General features: G+C 45.1%; 1 protein-coding gene across 3 annotated transcripts in view; it reads left to right on the top strand.

The window, feature by feature from the left end:
- Window positions 1–21,530, top strand: part of NFIB (nuclear factor I B) — a 686,817-nt gene that overhangs the window by 262,720 nt on the left and 402,567 nt on the right. The gene's annotated exons all lie outside the window — the stretch shown is intronic.

Raw genomic sequence — 21,530 nt, 5'->3', positions numbered from 1 at the left:
GATTGGTGTTTCACACACTAATCCTGAACAAAAATTCCACTGGAGCAATGTACACCATATTTATTAACCCCTTTCTACCACTGGACGTACTATTCCATCCATGTGGGGTGGGCCCTACTTCCCATGGACGGAATAGTCTGTCCAGAGCGATCAGCCGTGCTCACTGGGGGAGTGCGGCCGATCGCGGCCGGGTGTCAGCTGACTGACAGAACAGGGGTGGAGGGCACCATCAACAATAAGACAGAACAATACAATAGGGGATCTACCCAAAGTATGCCAATACTGAGTTAAGCTAAGGGGAAAAGAGACATACAAAAAATTGGGGAACACCCTCAATACAAAGTGTATTATTTATTAGAATAATTTATTAGAGTCCAAAAAAAACACACAACAACAATACATTAAAAACATTAAAAACAATGAACAAACAACCCCATAGAGAGGTAGAACCCCCTAGGAACCAGACACATGAATCAAGTGTCAATAATTAAAGTATTGCAATACTACAATAAACTGACTATCACAGCTCACATCCGGCACTATGTGCAAGGAGTGGTCACGGACCGCTCCTGGCACATTAACCCCCGGAACGCTGCGATCAAAGATGATCGAAGCGTGACGGCGGCATAGGGAAGCACCGCGCAGGGAGGGGGCTCCCTGCGTGCTTCCCTGAGACCCTCGGAGCAATGAGATTTGATCGCATTGCTACGAGGGTCTCCTACCTCTTCCTCCCTGCAGTTCTGGATCCAAAATGGACGTGGGGGGCCTTCCGGGTCCTGCAGGGAGGTGCTTTCAAGCGCCTGCTCAGAGCAGGTGCTGGGAAGCCTCCCTGCAGTGCCCATCAGATCGCTGATCTGACTATAACAACCCTGCCAGCATCACTGCATGGCCTTCCATTCCCCACCTGCCTGTTACATCAACTCACTCACTCAGTGCCATGCTGTGAGATCAGCAGACTCACAGCATGGCATGTGCCAGTTCCATGCCATGTGCTCCATGGCCGATTACACTGTGTACACTTCCTGGCTGTGTGCATAGGGGGGCGGCGCCAGCAACTCCGGATTCTTATTGAGATGGTGTGCAGCTCCATAAGGTGTCCCTGGCCAATAGCCTAGAGGCCACTGATACTTAAGGCATCCTCACCCATTGGAGGATGCCTGAGCAAACTATTTCCCTCCGTTAGCATTTGCTACTGAGCTACCAGGTCGTGTCTGTTTCCTGTCTCTGATGGCTGCAATACACAGGCCTTTATCTGTGTTGTGTTTGTGTTTCTGTGTACGCCACTCAGTAGGGCGTTGTACCCTGGTCTGAATCTGTGTTCCGTTACTTCTGTGTCTGAACTCTGGTCTATGTCCATTCCTGTTCCTTCTTTGTTTGTTTACCATTCTCACTCTGCTATGTCTACCTCTGCATTACCTCTCTGCTCTGCTTGCCACTATCAGTGGCTCTGCATCTCTCTGCTCTGTTCACCTCTACCTGTGGTTCGGTGCATCTCAGCTTTGCTCGCCACAACCTGTGGCTCTGCACCCTCTGGCTCTTGGCTTTGCCTCCTGTGGTTCTGGCTCTTGGCATTATCTCATGCGGTTCGCTCTTGGCTCCGCCTCCAGCATTTCTGCTCTTGGCTCCGCCTCCAGCATCTCCGCTCTTGGCCTCCGCCTCCAGCGTCTCCACTCTTGACTCTGCCTCCAGCGTCTCCTCTATTGGTTCCGCCTCCAGTGGCTCAGTTCTTGGCTCCACCCCCAGTGGCTCATCCTTGGCTCCGCCTCCTTCTCTGCCTTCTCCTTCCCTGCTCCTAGCTCTGCCTTCTTCTCTGCTCTTAGCTCTGCCTTCTCCTTCTTTGCTCTTAGCTCTGCCTTCTCCTTCTCTGCTCTTGGCTCAGTCTTCTCCTTCCTGCCCTTACTCCTCCTCCTGCAGCTCTGCTTTGCATCCGCTCTTGCTCTACCTCTGTTCGGGCAACTTGTCGTACAGGTCTCTAGCTGTTTCTTTATATTCACCAGTCTGAACAGGTTCCTACCTGTTTCCATATACCCTCCAGTCTGAACAGGTTCTTACCTTTTTCCATACACCCACCTGTATACCAGTTCCTACCAGAGTATCAGCCCTGTCCGCCTGTCTGCCAGAGTGCCAGCCATGCCCGCCTGTCTGCCAGAGTGCCAGCCATGCCCGTCTGCCTGCCTGTATCTCCGTCTAGCCAGTCTGCCTGTCAGGGCCTCTGCTGTACCCTCCGTCAGCCAGTGTCACAGCCGTGCCTGCCTGTGTCTTGTCCCCCGGTGGGATCAGCATCCACAGTTAGACTCCACCCTGGAGTGGTACCTGGCAGCTACCTACTGCACAAGTCTGACCTCACCATCGGAGGCTCCAGCAAACACCTAGGAAGCTACTTCGTTACGCCCTTCCAGGGAAGTCTGGTCTGTGGTCCAGTGGGGCCACACCCCCGCACGCCCACGCCAACCAGTCTGGGCACGAGCGTTACACTGACACAGTGCACTGCAAAGTGTCAGATCAGCGATCTGATCATATATATAGTGATGTCCCCCCTGGGGAAATGTAAAAAAGTTTAAAAAAAAATAAATTCCAAAATAAAGAAAAAAAAATATTGTTCCAATAAATACATTTCTTTATCTAAATTTAAAAAAATAATAATAAAAGTACACATATTTAGTATCGCCGCGTCCGTAACGACCCGACCTATAAAACTGTCCCACAAGTTATCCCCTTCAGAAAACACCATAAAAAACGAGGCAAAAAACAACGCTTTATTATCATACCATCAAACAAAAAGTGGAATAACACGTGATCAAACAGACGGATATAAATAACCATGGTACCGCTGAAAACTTCATCTTGTCCCACAAAAAATGAGCTGCCATACAGTCTCATCAATGTAAAAGTAAAAAAGTTATAGTCCTCAGAATAAAGCGATGCAAAAATAATTATTTTTAATATAAAATAGTTTTTATAATATAAAAGCGCCAAAATATTAAAAAGATATAAATGAGAATGAGGTATCTCTGTAATCATTCTGACCCGAAAAAAAAAACTGTTTTATCAATTTTACCAAACGCGGAACGGTATAAGAGTCCCCCCAAAAGAAATTGATGAATAGCTGTTTTTTGTTCATTCTACCTCAGAAAAATCGTAATAAAAAGCGATCAAAAAATGACACATGCCCGAAAATTGTACGAATAAAAACATCAACTCGTTCTGCAAAAATCAAGACCTCACATGACTCTGTGGACCAAAATATGGAAAAATTATAGCTCTCAAAATGTGAAGCATCTTTTAGTGTGTGACGACTGCCAATCATAAAAATCCGCAAAAAAACAGCTATAAAAGTATATCAAACCCTTCATCATCACCCCCTTAGATAGGAAAAAATAATAAAATTTTAAAAAATGTATTTATTTCCATTTTCCCATTAGGGTTAGGGTTGGGGCTAAAGTTAGGGATAGGGTTAGGGTTGGGGCTAACGTTAGGGTTAGGGCTGGGGGTAAAATTAGGGCTAGGGTTGGGGATAAAGTTTGGGTTAGGGCTAAAGTTAGGGTTAGGGCTACAGTTAGGGTTGGAGTTAGGATTAGGGCTGGGGTTAGGGTTAGGGTTGGGGCTAAAGTTAGGGTTAGGGTTGGGCTAAAGTTAGGGTTTGGATTACATTTACGGTTGGGATTAGGGTTAGGGGTGTGGTTAGGGTTAGGGTTGGGATTAGGGTTAGGGGTGTGTCTGGGTTAGGGTTTCTGTTAGAATTGGGGAGTTTCTACTGTTTAGGCACATCAGAGGCTCTCCAAACGCGAAATGGCGTCCAATCTCAATTCCAGCCAATTCTGAGTTGAAAAAGTAAAACAGTGCTCCTCCCCTTCCGAGCTCTTCCGTGCGCCCAAACAGGAGTTTAACCCAACGTATGGGGTATCAGCGCACTCAGGACAAATGGCACAACAACTTTTGGGTCCAATTTCTCCTGTTATCCTTGGGAAAATACAAAACTGGGGGCTAAAAAATAATTTGTATGGAAAAAAAATTATTTTTTATTTTCCCGACTCTGCGCTATAAACTGTAGTGAAACATTTAGGGGTTCAAAGTTCTCACAACACATCTAGATAAGTTCCTTGGGGGGTCTAGTTTCCAATATGGGGTCACTTGTGGGGGTTTCTACTGTTTAGGTACATCAGAGGCTCTGCAAACGCAATGTGACGCCTGCAGACCATTCCATCTAAGTCTGCATTCCAGACGGCGCGCCTTCCTTTCCAAGCTCTGCCATGCGCCCAAACAGTAGTTTTCTCCCACATATGGGGTATCAGCGTACTCAGAACAAATTGGACAACAACTTTTGGGGTCCAATTTCTCCTGTTACCCTTGGGAAAATACAAAACTAGGGACTAAAATAATTTTTGTGAAAAATTTTTTTTATTTTCACGGCTCTGCGTTATAAACTGTAGTGAAACACTTGGGGGTTCAAAGTGCTCACCACACATCTAGATAAGTTCCTTAGGGGGTCTCCTTTCCAAAATGGTGTCTAGGGGGTTTTAACATTTAGGCACATCAGGGCCTCTCCAAACCTGACATGGCAGCCCATCTCAATTCCAGTCAATTTTGCATTGGAAAGTCAAACGGCGCTCCTTCCCTTCTGAGCTCTGCCATGCACCCAAACAGTGGTTTACCCCCACATATGATACCCTTGGGAAAAAAAATTGGGGGCAAAAATATAATTTTTGTGAAAAAATATTTTTTATTTTTGCGGCTCTACATTATAAACTTCTGTGAAGCACTTGGTGGGTCAAAATGCTCACCACACATCTAGATAAGTTCCTTAGGGGGTTTACTTTCCAAAGTGGTGTCACTTGTGGGGGGTTTCAATGTTTAGGCACATCAGGGGCTCTCTAAACGCGACATGGCGTCCCATCTCAATTCCAGTCAATTTTGCATTGGAAAGTCATATGGCGCTCCTTCCCTTCCGAGCTCTGCCATGCACCCAAACAGTGGTTTTATCCCCACATATGGGGTATCAGCATACTCAGGACAAATTGCACAACTTTTGCAGTCCAATTTCTTCTGTTACCCTTGGGAAAATGAAAAATTGGGGACGAAAAGATCATTTTTGTGAAAAAATATGATTTTTTATTATTACAGCTCTACATTATAAACTTCTGTGAAGCACTTGGTGGGTCAAAGTGCTCACCACACATCTAGATAAGTTCCTTAGGGGGGTCTCCTTTCCAAAATGGTGTCACTTGTAGGGGGTTTCAATGTTTAGGCATATCAGGGGCTCTCCAAACACGACATGGCGTCCCATCTCAATTCCAGTCAATTTTGCATTAAAAAGTCAAATGGCGCTCCTTCCCTTCCAAGCTCTGTCATGCGCCCAAACAGTGGTTTACCCCCACATATGGGGTATCGGCGTACTCCGGACAAATTGTACAACAACTTTTGTGGTCCATTTTCTCCTGTTACCCTTGGTAAAATAAAACAAATTGGAGCTGAAGTACATTTTTTGTGAAAAAAAGTTAAATGTTAATTTTTATTTAAACATTGCAAAAGTTCCTGTGAAACACCTGAAGGGTTAATAAACTTCTTTAATGTGGTTTTGAGCACTTTGAGGGGTGCAGTTTTTAGAATGGTGTCACACTTGGGTATTTTCTATTATATAGACCCCTAAAAATGACTTCAAATGAGATGTGGTCCCTAAAAAAAAATGGTGTTATATATATGTATATACTGTATATATGTATATTGGACATATTTTTTTGGGGGGATGGGGTGATGCAAGAAACAGTGATTCAGTTTGGCAGTATATTTTTTCTGCTTATTTTTCTGCTTTATTTTTGCTTTTTTATTTACTTATTTTTATATTATCTCACACATTCTGTGCACTCATTAGATCTTAAAAGACTTTTGTTAGATATTTTAACATATTAATACATTCCTTTCATTGCTAGTTTCCCCCATAAGGTTAGTATAGTAGACCCAGTAACAAAGGAAGTTCAGTCTCCTAGGACCCAGCTGCTCCTGCTCCCTCCCAGTGATCACATGACTGCTGGGTACAGAGGAGGAAGCACTGTCAGTACAAACTAGGGTTCAGCTCTGTGTAAGGTATCTTCTCTGTGTCTCCCAGCCTTTTTGCTCACCTAATCAGATGCACAATCTCATGCAAGTTGATAACTATGCATTAATGTTTTAAAACAGTGCAGAGTAAAGTGTGGACTATCTGGATGTTTATAGTCTATGGGCAGTCCAGAAGTACATAATCTTAAATTTAATAAACTCCAAAACTCTTGTTTTGTTCTCTAATGACCAATCATGACTCCAATTCTCAGTGCTTAACACTTTAGCATTGGAGTGCTTGGGTCCTCGAATCAAATCCCACCAAGTATAACATCTGACAGGAGCTTGTATGTTCTCCTCGTGCTAGCGTGGGTTTCTTCCAGGTTCTCCAATTTCATCCCACACTCCAAAGACATATTAATTGGGAATTTAAATTGTGAGCCCCAATGGGAACAGTGATGATGTCTGTAAAGCACTGCAGAATATGGGGACTAATAAAAACAGTGAAAACTAAAAAAAAGTTTTTAAAAATATGAAGCAAAATAAAAACATCAAAGTTCAAATCATCCACTTTTCTTCTGTTAAAAATAAAGATAATGAAAACAAAAAATGTGGCATTGCCTCATTCAGAAACGTCAGCTTTAAAAAAATATAAAAATAATTAACCCCATTGGAACACTAAATGAAAAAAGTTCAAAACACCAAAATTAGTTTTTTTTGGTCTCTGCAATACCACAAAAAATGCTGTAACAAGTTATCAAAATGTCATCTCCAGCCCAAAATGGTATCAATAAAAATGTTGTATCGCTCCGCAAAGAATAATCCATCACACAGTTCCATCGAGTGAAAAATGAAAACGTTACGGGTCTCAAAAAATGGTGACACAACACAAAAATTTGTTTTTTAAAACTTCTGATATTTTTTTTTACCAGTAAAATAATTTTAAAAAATTGGACGTGTTTGGTATTGCCATAATCTTATTGATGAGGAGAATCATATTGCAAGGTCAGTTTTACCACAAAATGTACACCGTAAAAACAGTTCCCAAAAACCAATGTCAGAATTGTGTTTTTTTTCACAATTTCTTCCCATTTACATTTTTGTTTTCCAGTTTTCCAGTACATTACGTGGTAAAATAAATTATATCATTCTAAAGAACAACTCATCCTACAAAAAAGCAAGCTCTCATACAGATGAGAGAGAAATGGGGTTCAGGTTCAGGTTTGGGTGCAGTCCTAGTGCCCGAACAGAACTTTGGACTAAAGTTTCAGTACCAGAGCCCAAACTTCTATGGTCTACTCATATATGTATGTGGAAAGAAAAATAAATAGTTAAGGCTCTGGGAGGAAGGTGATGAAAGAACAAAATCAGAAATTGGTCATGTCATTAAAAGGGTTAATGTAATTGTGATGGTGGGATATGTTATGTGGGTATCATTTTATTTGCATTAATATTTTACGGATTATCATGGTGTTCTCTTGTAGGATGAGTTATTTGCTAATTGATGTATGGCTGTGGCTGTCATCTGATATCAGCCCCCACAGTACTATATTGTTTGTTAATATGCAAATTACATATTGACCTAGCTTGTTGAAACAATAAGCCCCTGCAACCTTCCCCCCTGACCTGTGAATGAGGAGGGGGACTTTTAAAATATCAGTGAGGTGAGACACAATCTCAGATCGTGTGTGAAACTATGATGTGAACACAGCACCTCAGAAAGAAAGAAGTGTATATGGACTGTTATCCTCTATCTGCTGGATTGTTGGACTCTCATCTCCCAGGGCTTTTATCCTCTTACTGAACTGCATTCAGATTCTGGACTATTTTATCCTTTGTGTGGTGGATTGTATATGGACCTTTCATATTTTTACCTAAATAAAGGTCTTGGGATTGTTCACTCTTCTCTTGCTCTGTTGATTGTGTGATACCGGAGAAGGACCCTGTGACAACTAGTGGCAGCAGCGGGACCAACAGAGCGTAACCAAATGGAGAACCACACACAGAGTGAGTACAGAAATTGGACTGTATCCAGTTTACAGGAAAGAGCCAGAGACCTGGGCCTCAACTACCAGGGACTGACTAAAGAGGCCTTAAGGTACCTTTACACTAAACGACTTACCAACGATCACGACCAGCGATACGACCTGGCCGTGATTGTTGGTAAGTCGTTGTGTGGTCGCTGGGGAGCTGTCACACAGACAGCTCTCTCCAGTGACCAACGATCAGGGGAACGACTTCGGCATCGTTGAAACTGTCTTCAACGATGCCGAAGTCCCCCTGCAGCACCTGGGTAACCAGGGTAAACATCGGGTTACTAAGTGCAGGGCCGCGCTTAGTAACCCGATATTTACCCTGGTTACCATTGTAAAAGTAAAAGTAAAAAAAAAAAAACACTACATACTCACATTCTGATGTCTGTCACGTCCCCCGCCGGCGTCCACAGGGTTAAAACTGCTTTCGGCAAGAGCGCTGCTAATGCATGCGCTGCTGCCGAGATGCACTGACTGTGTCAGCGCCGGCAGTCACAGCGGTGACGTCACCGCTGTGCTCTGCTTTACGGCCGGCGCTGACACAGTCAGTGCATCTTGGCAGCAGCGCGTGCATTAGCAGCGCTCCTGCCGAAAGCAGTTTTAGCCCCGTGGACGCCGGGGGACGTGACAGACATCAGAATGTGAGTATGTACCTTTTTTTTAAAACTTTTACAATGGTAACCAGGCCCTGCGCTTAGTAACCTGATATTTACCCTGGTTACAAGTGAACACAGCGATGACAGCGGGTGATTAGCGACCAAAAAATGGTCCTGATCATTCCCCAACGACCAACGATCTCCCAGCAGGGGCCTGATCGTTAGTCGCTGTCACACATAACGAGATCGTTAGCGGGATCGTTGCTACGTCACCAAAAGCGTGACGTTGCAACGATATCGTTATGTGTGACTCCAGCTTTAATTGATCTATGGTTGGTGCTACCCAAACCACATACTCCCATATGTCAGAAGGACAAGCCCAGGAGACGAGGATCCCCACCCCAAAAAGCCAGTGGGTGGTGTGGTACGAAGAAGAAATGGCGGTTCTCTCAGGAGTATAAGGAGGAGGCTGCCGGCCGGGCACAGCAGAGACAAGATGCAATGGAGCTTGAAAAAGGGAGTAATGCAATGTGGAGTGTAAACCCAACGATCCGGGAGCCTGCACAGATAACCCAGACAGAGTTTAAGCCATTTGATGAGGCTTCCGGAGATGTGGAGGGGTTCTTCAAGGACTTTGAGCAGCAGTGTACTGTGATGGAGGTGCCCCACAGTGGCTGGATGCGTTTGTTTGTGGGACTCCTGAACAGAAGCATGGCGGAGGCTTACCGAACCATTGACTCAAAGCGGAATTGGGATTATAACATTGTAAAGTGGACTATCCTGGATTACCTTGCTGTCACCCCATACTCATATAGGGCCAAGTTCAGAGACCTCCCATGCACCACGGGGGGATCGTTTAGGATGTATGCACATAAGATGTCCCAGGCATGTCGGAGATGGCTGGAAGCAGAAAACGCCTTTACTGTGGAAGATGTTATACAGGTGTTCCTTATAGAACAATTTCTTGCCAAGTGCCTTGCAGAGGTACGGGAATGGGTCCGGGAGCGCACGCCTTATTATCTGACCGCAATGGAGGAGGCTTCTGGACAATGAACCATGGCCTGCTCCGGCGCCCCGTCCCCCTCCGATTATATCTGCCCTTCCACCTAATCGCAAGCCAATGACAATCACGCTTCACAATCCTGGGCCCCAACAGTTCCGACTATGACCTGGGGGTATCACAGAGAGGAGATGTAATGGGTGTGGGCAATCTGGACATTTGCAGTCTGGCTGTCGCTCAAGGATTCGGAGGGAGCCCCCATGCAGCCCCACCTCGTCCAATGCATCTTGTGTACTCCATCCCGCATGAGGAAGAGCTACCACCACCCCCACCAGAGTGGACCACCGACCATGGAACTATAGATACACCTCCTGGAATGTACGGAATCCGGCCTTTGTCCTTTAGCTACCCAGAGCAACAGCAACACCACCTGCAGGATGTCTTAATTGATGGATACAAAGTGTCAGGATTTAAAGACACGGGGGCATTCCTGACTATGGCTGACCCCCGTGTGGTACGACCCAAGGCAATTCTCCGGGGTCCGGGAATTCCCATTGTCCTGGCGGGGGGTGTCCGCAAATATATACAGCAAGCTTTGGTACATTTGGATTATGGTTTTGGAGAAAAACTGTGTTGGATTAGAGTCATGGAAGGACTTCTTGTAGATATCCTCCTTGGAAATGGCATTGGGGAGTTACAGTGTCATTTTGTGGGAGCAGTCACCCGATTACAGGCCCTTCAAGCACCATGACATCCAGACCTCACCGGGAAGCAATCTGTTTGGCCAGAAGGTCCATGGGCCTATCAGTCTTCTGAAAGAATAAATGGAGTGAGATATCGCAGATACCGGAATGCCCATCATTCTCTATGCTCTAGAGTTCAGAGACCATCTCGCCCAGCTAGCTACCTTGGCTAAAGAACATCAGTGAATGGCCCAGTCCAGACAAAAAACCTGGTGTGACCATAAAGCCAGGACCCGGGAATTTATGGACAAAAAGTGCTCATAATTATTGCAACCCCTGCCACTGTACAAGGAACTATAAACAGTGGAGCAATGTGGACTAAAGTGAGCAGGCCAGAGGTCTGTGTAGACCTCATGGCGTGCTCACTTATTAAGAGGGGGGAGAGGTTGTGATGGTGGGATATGTTATGTGGGTATCATAGTAACATAGTAACATAGTTAGTAAGGCCGAAAAAAGACATTTGTCCATCCAGTTCAGCCTATATTCCATCATAATAAATCCCCAGATCTACGTCCTTCTACAGAACCTAATAATTGTATGATACAATATTGTTCTGCTCCAGGAAGACATCCAGGCCTCTCTTGAACCCCTCGACTGAGTTCGCCATCACCACCTCCTCAGGCAAGCAATTCCAGATTCTCACTGCCCTAACAGTAAAGAATCCTCTTCTATGTTGGTGGAAAAACCTTCTCTCCTCCAGACGCAAAGAATGCCCCCTTGTGCCCGTCACCGTTATCATTTTATTTGTATTAATATTTTACTGATTATCATGGTGTTCTCTTGTAGGATGAGCTATTTGCTAAATAATGAATGGCTGTGGCTGCCATCTGATATCAGCCCCCACAGTACTGTATTGTTTGCTAATATGCTAATGACATATTGACCTAGCTTGTTGAAACAAAGGGCCTCTGCAACCTTAGCCCCCCGCCTTCCCCCCCCCCCCCGACCTGTGAATGAGGAGGGGGACTTTTAAAATATCAGTGAGGTGAGACACAATCTCAGATCGTGTGTGGAACTATGATGTGAACACAGCACCTCAGAGAAAAAGAAGCGTATATGGACTGTTATCTTCTGTCTGCTGGATTGTTGGACTCTCATCTCCCAGGGCTTTTATCCTCTTACTGAACTGCATTCAGGTTCTGGACTATTTTATCCTTTGTGTGGTGGATTGTATATGGACCTTTAGTATTTTTGCCTAAATAAAGGTCTTGGGATTGTTCACTCTTCTGTTGCTCTGTTGATTGTATGATACTGGAGAAGGACCCCGTGACAGTAATGAAGCTAGGATAATTTTTTGCTTCCAAGAAAAACGACTGAGGTCTGAATGAACTTTTAAAAACAACATTAGGCTGTTTGCGTCCAGTGCATATTCAGCCTTTATGTTGATGTGCAAAATACTGTATACTTCATATTTACTGCCCGTGATTTTAGTACTGAATGTACAGGCAAGACAACAATGAAGAGCACAGCTTGTCTAATGGAAAGAAACCAATGGAAATGAACAGTTCTATGAAGAATTGACACAGCTTAGGTTATTTTGTCTTAGGGTTGGCAATTTCTAATTGCATAGCTGGTTTATATAAAGTGAGCTGGTTGGCTCATTTCACTAGCTAAGAAACCCTTCTCTGAACCATAGCTAGTTTATATAAAGTGGGCTGGTTGGCTTATTTCACTAGCTAAGAAGTCCCTTTCTGTACCATAGCTGGTTTATATACAGTGGGCTGGTTGGCGCATTTCACTAGCTAAGAAGTCACTTTCTGTACCATAGCTGGTTTATATACAGTGGGCTGGTGGGCGCATTTCAGTAGCTAAGAAATCTTTTTCTGTACCATAGCTGGTTTATATAAAGTGGGCTGGTTGGCCCATTTCACTAGCTAAGAAGTCATTTTCTGTACCATAGCTGGTTTATATACAGTGGGCTGGTGGGCGCATTTCAGTAGCTAAGAAATCTTTTTCTGTACCATAGCTGGTTTATATAAAGTGGGCTGGTTGGCCCATTTCACTAGCTAAGAAGTCACTTTCTGTACCATAGCTGGTTTATATACAGTGGGCTGGTGGGCGCATTTCAGTAGCTAAGAAATCTTTTTCTGTACCATAGCTGGTTTATATAAAGTGGGCTGGTTGGCCCTTTTCACTAGCTAAGAAGTCATTTTCTGTACCATAGCTGGTTTATATAAAGTGGGCTGGTTGGCACATTTCACTAGCTAAGAAGTCCTTTTCTGTACCATAGCTGGTTTATATAAAGTGGGCTGGTTGGCACATTTCACTAGCTAAGAAGTCACTTTCTGTATCATAGCTGGTTTTGTATAAAGTAGGCTGGTTGGCCCATTTCACTAGCTAAGAAGTCCCTTTCTGTAACATAGCTGGTTTACATAAAGTGGGCTGGTTGTCTCATTTCACTAGCTAAGAAGTCCCTTTCTGTACCATAGCTGGTTTATATAAAGTGGGCTGGTTGGCTCAGTTCACTAGCTAAGAAGTCCCGCTAAGGGGCGGTCCCGCTGATGGTCCGGTCAAACGGGTGTCTCTGGTCCGCTGCGGCGCCTCCCATCTTCATTACAAGACGTCCTCTTCTGAAAGGTCAGAGAGGCCCAGCGCCTGCGCACTGCAGTACTTTGCTCTGCCTGTTATGACCTGGTGGTCAGGACAATAATGGACCTGATGGTTAAGAGCACACGGAATGACCTGATAGTTACTGATAATATAGGACGAGCTTTTATATAAAGTGGGCTGGTTGGCCCATTTCACTAGCTAAGAAGTCATTTTCTGTACCATAGCTGGTTTATATAAAGTGGGCTGGTTGGCACATTTCACTAGCTAAGAAGTCCTTTTCTGTACCATAGCTGGTTTATATAAAGTGGGCTGGTTGGCACATTTCACTAGCTAAGAAGTCACTTTCTGTATCATAGCTGGTTTTGTATAAAGTAGGCTGGTTGGCCCATTTCACTAGCTAAGAAGTCCCTTTCTGTAACATAGCTGGTTTACATAAAGTGGGCTGGTTGTCTCATTTCACTAGCTAAGAAGTCCCTTTCTGTACCATAGCTGGTTTATATAAAGTGGGCTGGTTGGCTCAGTTCACTAGCTAAGAAGTCCCGCTAAGGGGCGGTCCCGCTGCTGGTCCGGTCAAACGGGTGTCTCTGGTCCGCTGCGGCGCCTCCCATCTTCATTACAAGACGTCCTCTTCTGAAAGGTCAGAGAGGCCCAGCGCCTGCGCACTGCAGTACTTTGCTCTGCCTGTTATGACCTGGTGGTCAGGACAATAATGGACCTGATGGTTAAGAGCACACGGAATGACCTGATAGTTACTGATAATATAGGACGAGCTCTGGGACGTGGGAACTCTGCTGACCGCAATCCCTAATCCTAACAACCACACTAGAAATAGCTGTGGATTGCTCCTAACGCTCCCTATGCAACTCGGCACAGCCTAAGAAACTAGCTAGCCCTGAAGATAGAAAAATAAAGCCTACCTTGCCTCAGAGAAATTCCCCAAAGGAAAAGGCAGCCCCCCACATATAATGACTGTGAGTAAAGAAGAAAATACAAACACAGAGATGAAATAGATTAAGCAAAGTGAGGCCCGACTTACTGAACAGACTGAGGATAGGAAAGGTAGCTTTGCGGTCAGCAAAAAAAACCTACAAAAAGACCACGCAGAGGGCGCAAAAAGACCCTCCGCACCGACTCACGGTGCGGAGGCGCTCCCTCTGCGTCCCAGAGCTTTCAGCAAGCAAGACAACAATCAAAATAGCAAGCTGGACAGAAAAATAGCAAACCAGAGAAAAACAAGCAGTCACTTAGCTTCTGCTGGGAAGACAGGTCACAAGAATGATTCAGGAGTGAACTAGACCAATACTGGAACATTGACAGGTGGCATGGAGCAAAGATCTAAGTGGAGTTAAATAGAGCAGCGAGCTAACGAATTAACCTCGTCACCTGTGGAAGGAAACTCAGAAACACCCACAGCCACCAGAGAAAGTCCATGGACAGAACCAGCCGAAGTACCATTCATGACCACAGGAGGGAGCCCGACAACAGAATTCACAACAGTACCCCCCCTTGAGGAGGGGTCACCGAACCCTCACTAGAGCCCCCAGGCCGACCAGGATGAGCCAAATGAAAGGCACGAACCAGATCGGCAGTATGAACATCAGAGGCAAAAACCCAGGAATTATCTTCCTGACCATAACCCTTCCACTTGACCAGGTACTGGAGTTTCCGTCTCGAAATACGAGAATCCAAAATCTTCTCCACCACATACTCCAACTCCCCCTCAACCAACACCGGGGCAGGAGGATCAACGGATGGACCCACAGGCGCCACGTATCTCCGCAATAACGACCTATGGAACACATTATGGATGGCAAAAGAAGCAGGAAGGGCCAAACGAAATGACACAGGATTGATAACCTCAGAAATCTTATACGGACCAATGAAACAAGGCTTAAACTTAGGAGAGGAAACCTTCATAGGAACATAACGAGACGACAACCAAACCAAATCCCCAACACGAAGTCGGGGACCCACACAACACCGGCGGTTAGCAAAACGTTGAGCCTTCTCCTGGGACAATGTCAAATTGTCCACCACATGAGTCCAAATCTGCTGCAACCTATCCACCACAGTATCTACACCAGGACAGTCCGAAGACTCAACCTGCCCTGAAGAGAAACGCAGATGGAAACCAGAATTGCAGAAAAACGGCGAAACCAAAGTAGCCGAGCTGGCCCGATTATTAAGGGCGAACTCAGCCAACGGCAAAAAGGACACCCAATCATCCTGATCAGCAGAAACAAAGCATCTCAGATATGTTTCCAAAGTCTGATTAGTTCGTTCGGTTTGGCCATTTGTCTGAGGATGGAAAGCTGAGGAAAAAGACAAATCAATGCCCATCCTAGCACAAAAAGATCGCCAAAACCTCGAAACAAACTGGGAACCTCTGTCAGAAATGATGTTCTCCAGGATACCATGTAAACGAACCACATGCTGGAAAAATAATGGCACCAAATCAGAGGAGGAAGGCAATTTAGACAAAGGTACCAAATGGACCATCTTAGAAAAGCGATCACAAACCACCCAAATGACCGACATCTTTTGAGAGACGGGGAGATCCAAAATAAAATCCATAGAAATATGCGTCCAGGGCCTCTTCGGGACTGGCAAGGGCAAAAGCAACCCACTGGCACGAGAACAGCAGGGCTTAGCCCGAGCACAAGTCCCACAGGACTGCACAAAAGAACGCACATCCCGTGACAAAGACGGCCACCAAAAGGATCTAGCCACCAAATCTCTGGTACCAAAGATTCCAGGATGCCCAGCCAACACTGAACAATGAATCTCAGAGATAACTCTACTAGTCCATCTATCAGGGACAAACAGTTTCTCCGCTGGGCAACGGTCAGGTCTATCAGCCTGAAATTTTTGCAGCACCCGCCGCAAATCAGGGGAGATGGCAGACAAAATTACCCCCTCTTTGAGAATACCTGCCGCTCAGGAACACCCAGAGAGTCAGGCACAAAACTCCTTGACAGGGCATCAGCCTTCACATTCTTAGAGCCCGGAAGGTACGAAACCACAAAATCAAAACGGGAGAAAAATAACGACCATCGAGCCTGTCTCGGATTCAACCGTTTGGCAGACTCAAGATAAGTCAAATTCTTGTGATCTGTCAAGACCACCACGCGATGCTTGGCTCCTTCAAGCCAATGACGCCACTCCTCGAATGCCCACTTCATGGCCAACAACTCTCGATTACCAACATCATAATTGCGCTCAGCAGGCGAAAACTTTCTAGAAAAGAAAGCACATGGTTTCATCACCGAGCCATCAGAACTTCTTTGCGACAAAACAGCCCCAGCTCCAATCTCAGAAGCATCAACCTCAACCTGAAACGGGAGCGAAACATCTGGCTGGCACAACACATGGGCAGAAGAAAAACGACGCTTCAACTCCTGAAAAGCCTCTACAGCTGCAGAAGACCAATTGACCACATCAGCACCCTTCTTGGTCAAATCATTCAACGGTTTAGCAACACTAGAAAAATTAGCGATGAAGCGCCGATAAAAATCAGCAAAGCCCAGGAACTTTTGCAGGCTCTTCACAGATGTCGGCTGGGTCCAATCGTAAATGGCTTGGACTTTAACAGGGTCCATCTCGATAGTATAAGGGGAAAAAATGAACCCCAAAAATGAAACCTTCTGAACTCCAAAGAGACACTTTGACCCCTTCACAAACAAGGAATTCGCACGAAGGACCTGGAACACCATTCTGACCTGCTTCACATGAGACTCCCAATCATCCGAAAAGACCAAAATATCATCCAAATACACAATCAGGAATTTATCCAGGTACTCTCGGAAGATGTCATGCATAAAGGACTGAAATACTGATGGAGCATTGGAAAGCCCGAATGGCATAACCAGGTACTCAAAATGGCCCTCGGGCGTATTAAATGCTGTTTTCCATTCATCGCCTTGTTTAATACGTACAAGATTATACGCCCCTCGAAGATCTATCTTGGTGAACCAACTAGCCCCTTTAATACGAGCAAACAAATCAGACAGCAACGGCAAAGGATACTGAAATTTGACTGTAATTTTATTGAGAAGGCGGTAATCAATACAAGGTCTCAAAGAACCATCCTTCTTGGCCACAAAAAAGAACCCTGCTCCTAACGGTGATGACGACGGGCGAATATGACCTTTCTCCAAGGATTCCTTTATATAACTCCGCATAGCGGCGTGTTCTGGCACAGATAAATTGAACAATCGGCCCTTAGGAAACTTACTACCAGGAATCAAATTAATTGCACAATCGCAATCCCTATGAGGAGGTAGGGCACTGGCTTTGGGCTCATCAAATACATCCCGATAATCCGACAAAAACTCTGGAACTTCAGAAGGAGTGGAAGACGAAATAGACAAAAATGGAACATCACCATGTACCCCCTGGCAACCCCAGCTGGACACAGACATAGATTTCCAGTCCAATACTGGATTATGAACCTGTAGCCATGGCAACCCCAAAACGACCACATCATGCAGATTATGCAACACCAGAAAGCGGATATCCTCCTGATGTGCAGGAGCCATGCACATGGTCAATTGGGTCCAGTACTGAGGCTTATTCTTGGCCAAAGGCGTAGCATCAATTCCTCTCAATGGAATAGGATACTGCAAGGGCTCCAAGAAAAAACCACAGCGCCTAGCATACTCCAAGTCCATCAAATTCAGGGCAGCGCCTGAATCCACAAATGCCATAACAGAATAGGATGACAAAGAGCAAATCAGAGTAACGGACAATAGAAATTTAGACTGTACCGTACCAATGGTGTCAGACCTAGCGAACCGCTTAGTGCGCTTAGGACAATCGGAGATAGCATGAGTGGAATCACCACAGTAAAAACATAGCCCATTCCGACGTCTGTGTTCTTGCCGTTCAGCTCTGGTCAAAGTCCTATCACATTGCATAGGCTCAGGCCCATGCTCAGATAGTACCGCCAAATGGTGCACAGCTTTACGCTCACGCAAGCGTCGATCGATCTGAATGGCCAAAGACATAGACTCATTCAGACCAGCAGGCGTGGGAAATCCCACCATGACATCCTTAAGGGCTTCAGAGAGACCCTTTCTGAAGATTGCTGCCAGGGCACATTCATTCCACTGAGTGAGCACAGACCACTTTCTAAACTTCTGACAATATATCTCCGCTTCATCCTGACCCTGACACAGAGCCAGCAAGATTTTCTCTGCCTGATCCACTGAATTAGGTTCGTCATAAAGCAATCCAAGCGCCAGGAAAAACGCATCAACATCACGCAATGCCGGATCTCCTGGCGCAAGGGAAAATGCCCAGTCTTGAGGGTCACCACGTAACAAAGAAATAATTATCTTTACTTCTTGAACAGGGTCACCTGAGGAGCGAGGTTTCAAGGCAAGAAACAATTTACAATTATTTTTGAAATTCAAGAACTTAGATCTGTCAACAAAAAACAAATCAGGAATTGGAATCCTAGGCTCTGACATCGGATTCTGAACCACAAAATCTTGAATGTTTTGTACACTTATAGTGAGATTATCCATCAAAGAGGACAGACCTTGAATGTCCATGTCTACACCTGTGTTCTGAACCACCCAGATGTAAAGGGGAAAAGAGAGACAAAACACACTGCAAAGAAAAAAAAATGGTCTCAGAACTTCTCTTATCCCTCTATTGAGATGCATTAGTACTTTGGGCCACCTGTACTGTTATGACCTGGTGGTCAGGACAATAATGGACCTGATGGTTAAGAGCACACGGAATGACCTGATAGTTACTGATAATATAGGACGAGCTCTGGGACGTGGGAACTCTGCTGACCGCAATCCCTAATCCTATCAACCACACTAGAAATAGCCGTGGATTGCTCCTAACGCTCCCTATGCAACTCGGCACAGCTTAAGAAACTAGCTAGCCCTGAAGATAGAAAAATAAAGCCTACCTTGCCTCAGAGAAATTCCCCAAAGGAAAAGGCAGCCCCCCACATATAATGACTGTGAGTAAAGAAGAAAATACAAACACAGAGATGAAATAGATTAAGCAAAGTGAGGTCCGACTTACTGAACAGACTGAGGATAGGAAAGGTAGCTTTGCGGTCAGCACAAAAACCTACAAAAAGACCACGCAGAGAGCGCAAAAAGACCCTCCGCACCAACTCACGGTGCGGAGGCGCTCCCTCTGCGTCCCAGAGCTTCCAGCAAGCAAGACAACAATCAAAATAGCAAGCTGGACAGAAAAATAGCAAACCAGAAAAACAAGCAGTCACTTAGCATCTGCTGGGAAGACAGGTCACAAGAACGATCCAGGAGTGAACTAGACCAATCCTGGAACATTGACAGGTGGCATGGAGCAAAGATCTAAGTGGAGTTAAATAGAGCAGCGAGCTAACGAATTAACCTCGTCACCTGTGGAAGGAAACTCAGAAACACCCACAGCCACCAGAGAAAGTCCATGGACAGGGCCAGCCGAAGTACCATTCATGACCACAGGAGGGAGCCCGACAACAGAATTCACAACATCTGCCCTCAACAGGGCAGACAAAGTACGCCTGTGCCGAAGCCGTGGCTGAAGATCAGAAGAGGACGTCTTGGAATGAAGATGGGAGGCGCCGCAGCGGACCAGAGACACCCGTTTGACCGGACCAGCAGCGGCACCGCCCCTGGGTGAGTATAATCTAACGTCTTTTTCTCCTCTTTTAGGTAACATCGGGGGCTTATCTACAGCATTACAGAATGCTGTAGATAAGCCCCTGATGCCGGTGGGCTTACCTCACCCGCGATTTTCGGGGTGACAGGTTCCCTTTAAACATCACCGACACAGGGACCCCAAGTGGAGCCATTAGATAGGGTCTGGATTTTTTTTTCATTTTTTCTGGACAGGTCCTTACATATTTTAAAATATTTTTGTACATCATGTAAAGATGACTAGAGTTAATTTACCAGCAGGTGATTGAATCTGTATAATGTGGAGTTATGCAAAAAGTACATTTTTATATTGTTAGTGTCTGCTACAGTTAGAATAGTCATATCAAGAATGATCTACTATTCATAAACATTGGATCATTGATTCCATTAGATGAAAATTGACTATGATAAATGGGTTGTAGAAGATAAGAAAAAAAGGGTCCGATCTTTATTTCCAAGAAGGGCATCACTTTTGTCCATGGACTGTTTCTGCAAAAGCAAAAAGTGCTTATTTATTGCCATTATGACCCTCCTAGAGTGGCACACTGAGCATTAAAAATATACAAATTGGATAATACTTGTCCAATGAGGTGAAAATTTAAGAGAAACAGTCAGCAGGATTTTGCTATTTAATCTAAGAGCAGCATGATGTAGGGGTAGAGACCCTGATGCCAGTGCTGTGTCACTTAGGCTTCTTTCACACTTCTTGAGACGGCCGTCATAATGCGTCAGCGTGAAGTATCGACGGACGTTGTAAAAAGATTGGCAAATGGATGTAACACATCCAGTAACTTGACGGATGCGTCGAATTTGGTAGTACCTGAATTTCAATGCATAAAATTCTGGAAAGAGAGAGAGAGATCATTAACTAGAAAATCCTTCCAGGCATGCTCAGAATAGAAAAACGGGATACGTCACTGGATTCCTGTGTTTGATGGTCAGCGACGGATCCTGCATCCATAGGCTTCCATTATAGCCAACGACGGACAGCGCAGGACCCGTCGCTGAGCTATTTTCCGACGTGCAGAAAAAAAGTTCCTCTGAACGTTTTCTCCGCACGACAGACCGCTATTTTCCGACAGATCCAGTGCACAACAGATGAAACGGATGGCCATCCGTCACAATCCATCGATAATACAAGTCTATGGGAAAAAAACAGGATCCTGCAGCAAAATTTGCAGGATCCTGTTTTTTTAAAAATCGATGGATTTCAACAGGAAGAAAAAGACGGAAGTGTGAAAGAGGCCTTACTGGACTGCTTGTTTAGTTTCGATATAATGAGTGTTTGATCAGTAGGAGATCATCACTAGAGTATTAGCTGCCTCGTGCCATGTAGTCCTCTTGCTCTATGTAACTTTGCCCTACCACTGATTAAAAGCTTTCTGAATATGCATAGTATACACAGATAACTGTCAATCAGTGCTGTAGGCAGTCCTATACAGGGCTCAGAGAGCTGCTACATCTGCAGAAGAGGAAACAGGGATTCTTATCAAAACTGCACCAAGGGAGGGAGGCTCTACTGCTGGGAGCCCCAGAAATTGAATGTTATTTCTAGCCATTTCCAATTTATTTTATCTGCAAAATTGGACAGGGTCACTTGAAGTGAATGGGCATCCATGTGATACACCGCAAACTACGCCAGCCAGTGCTCTTTTGTCATGATCCGTTCCAGGGTTTAATCCTGTCTGCCCTTTTTCCGGGCGGATCATGTCAAGGGTTAACTTTGCTCTGTCTCATTCTGCGTTCAGGTGTGTTATTTAGCTCTGATGCATACTGCTGGCTTTGTCAGCTATAGTTCTGCTTTCGGCGTGTGAACCTGACTCTGGTAGCTCTTGATCGGTCCTGCTGTGATCCCTGACTTGCCCCGTGTCTGCTGACTCCCTCTGTCTGCTCTTTTCTCAGTGTTT

The sequence above is a fragment of the Ranitomeya imitator genome, chromosome 1, assembly GCF_032444005.1.
Source record: "Ranitomeya imitator isolate aRanImi1 chromosome 1, aRanImi1.pri, whole genome shotgun sequence".
Taxonomy (NCBI): Eukaryota; Metazoa; Chordata; class Amphibia; order Anura; family Dendrobatidae; genus Ranitomeya; species Ranitomeya imitator.
The sequence above is the reverse complement of the archived record's forward strand: the minus strand, read 5'-3'. Positions and strand labels throughout refer to the sequence as shown.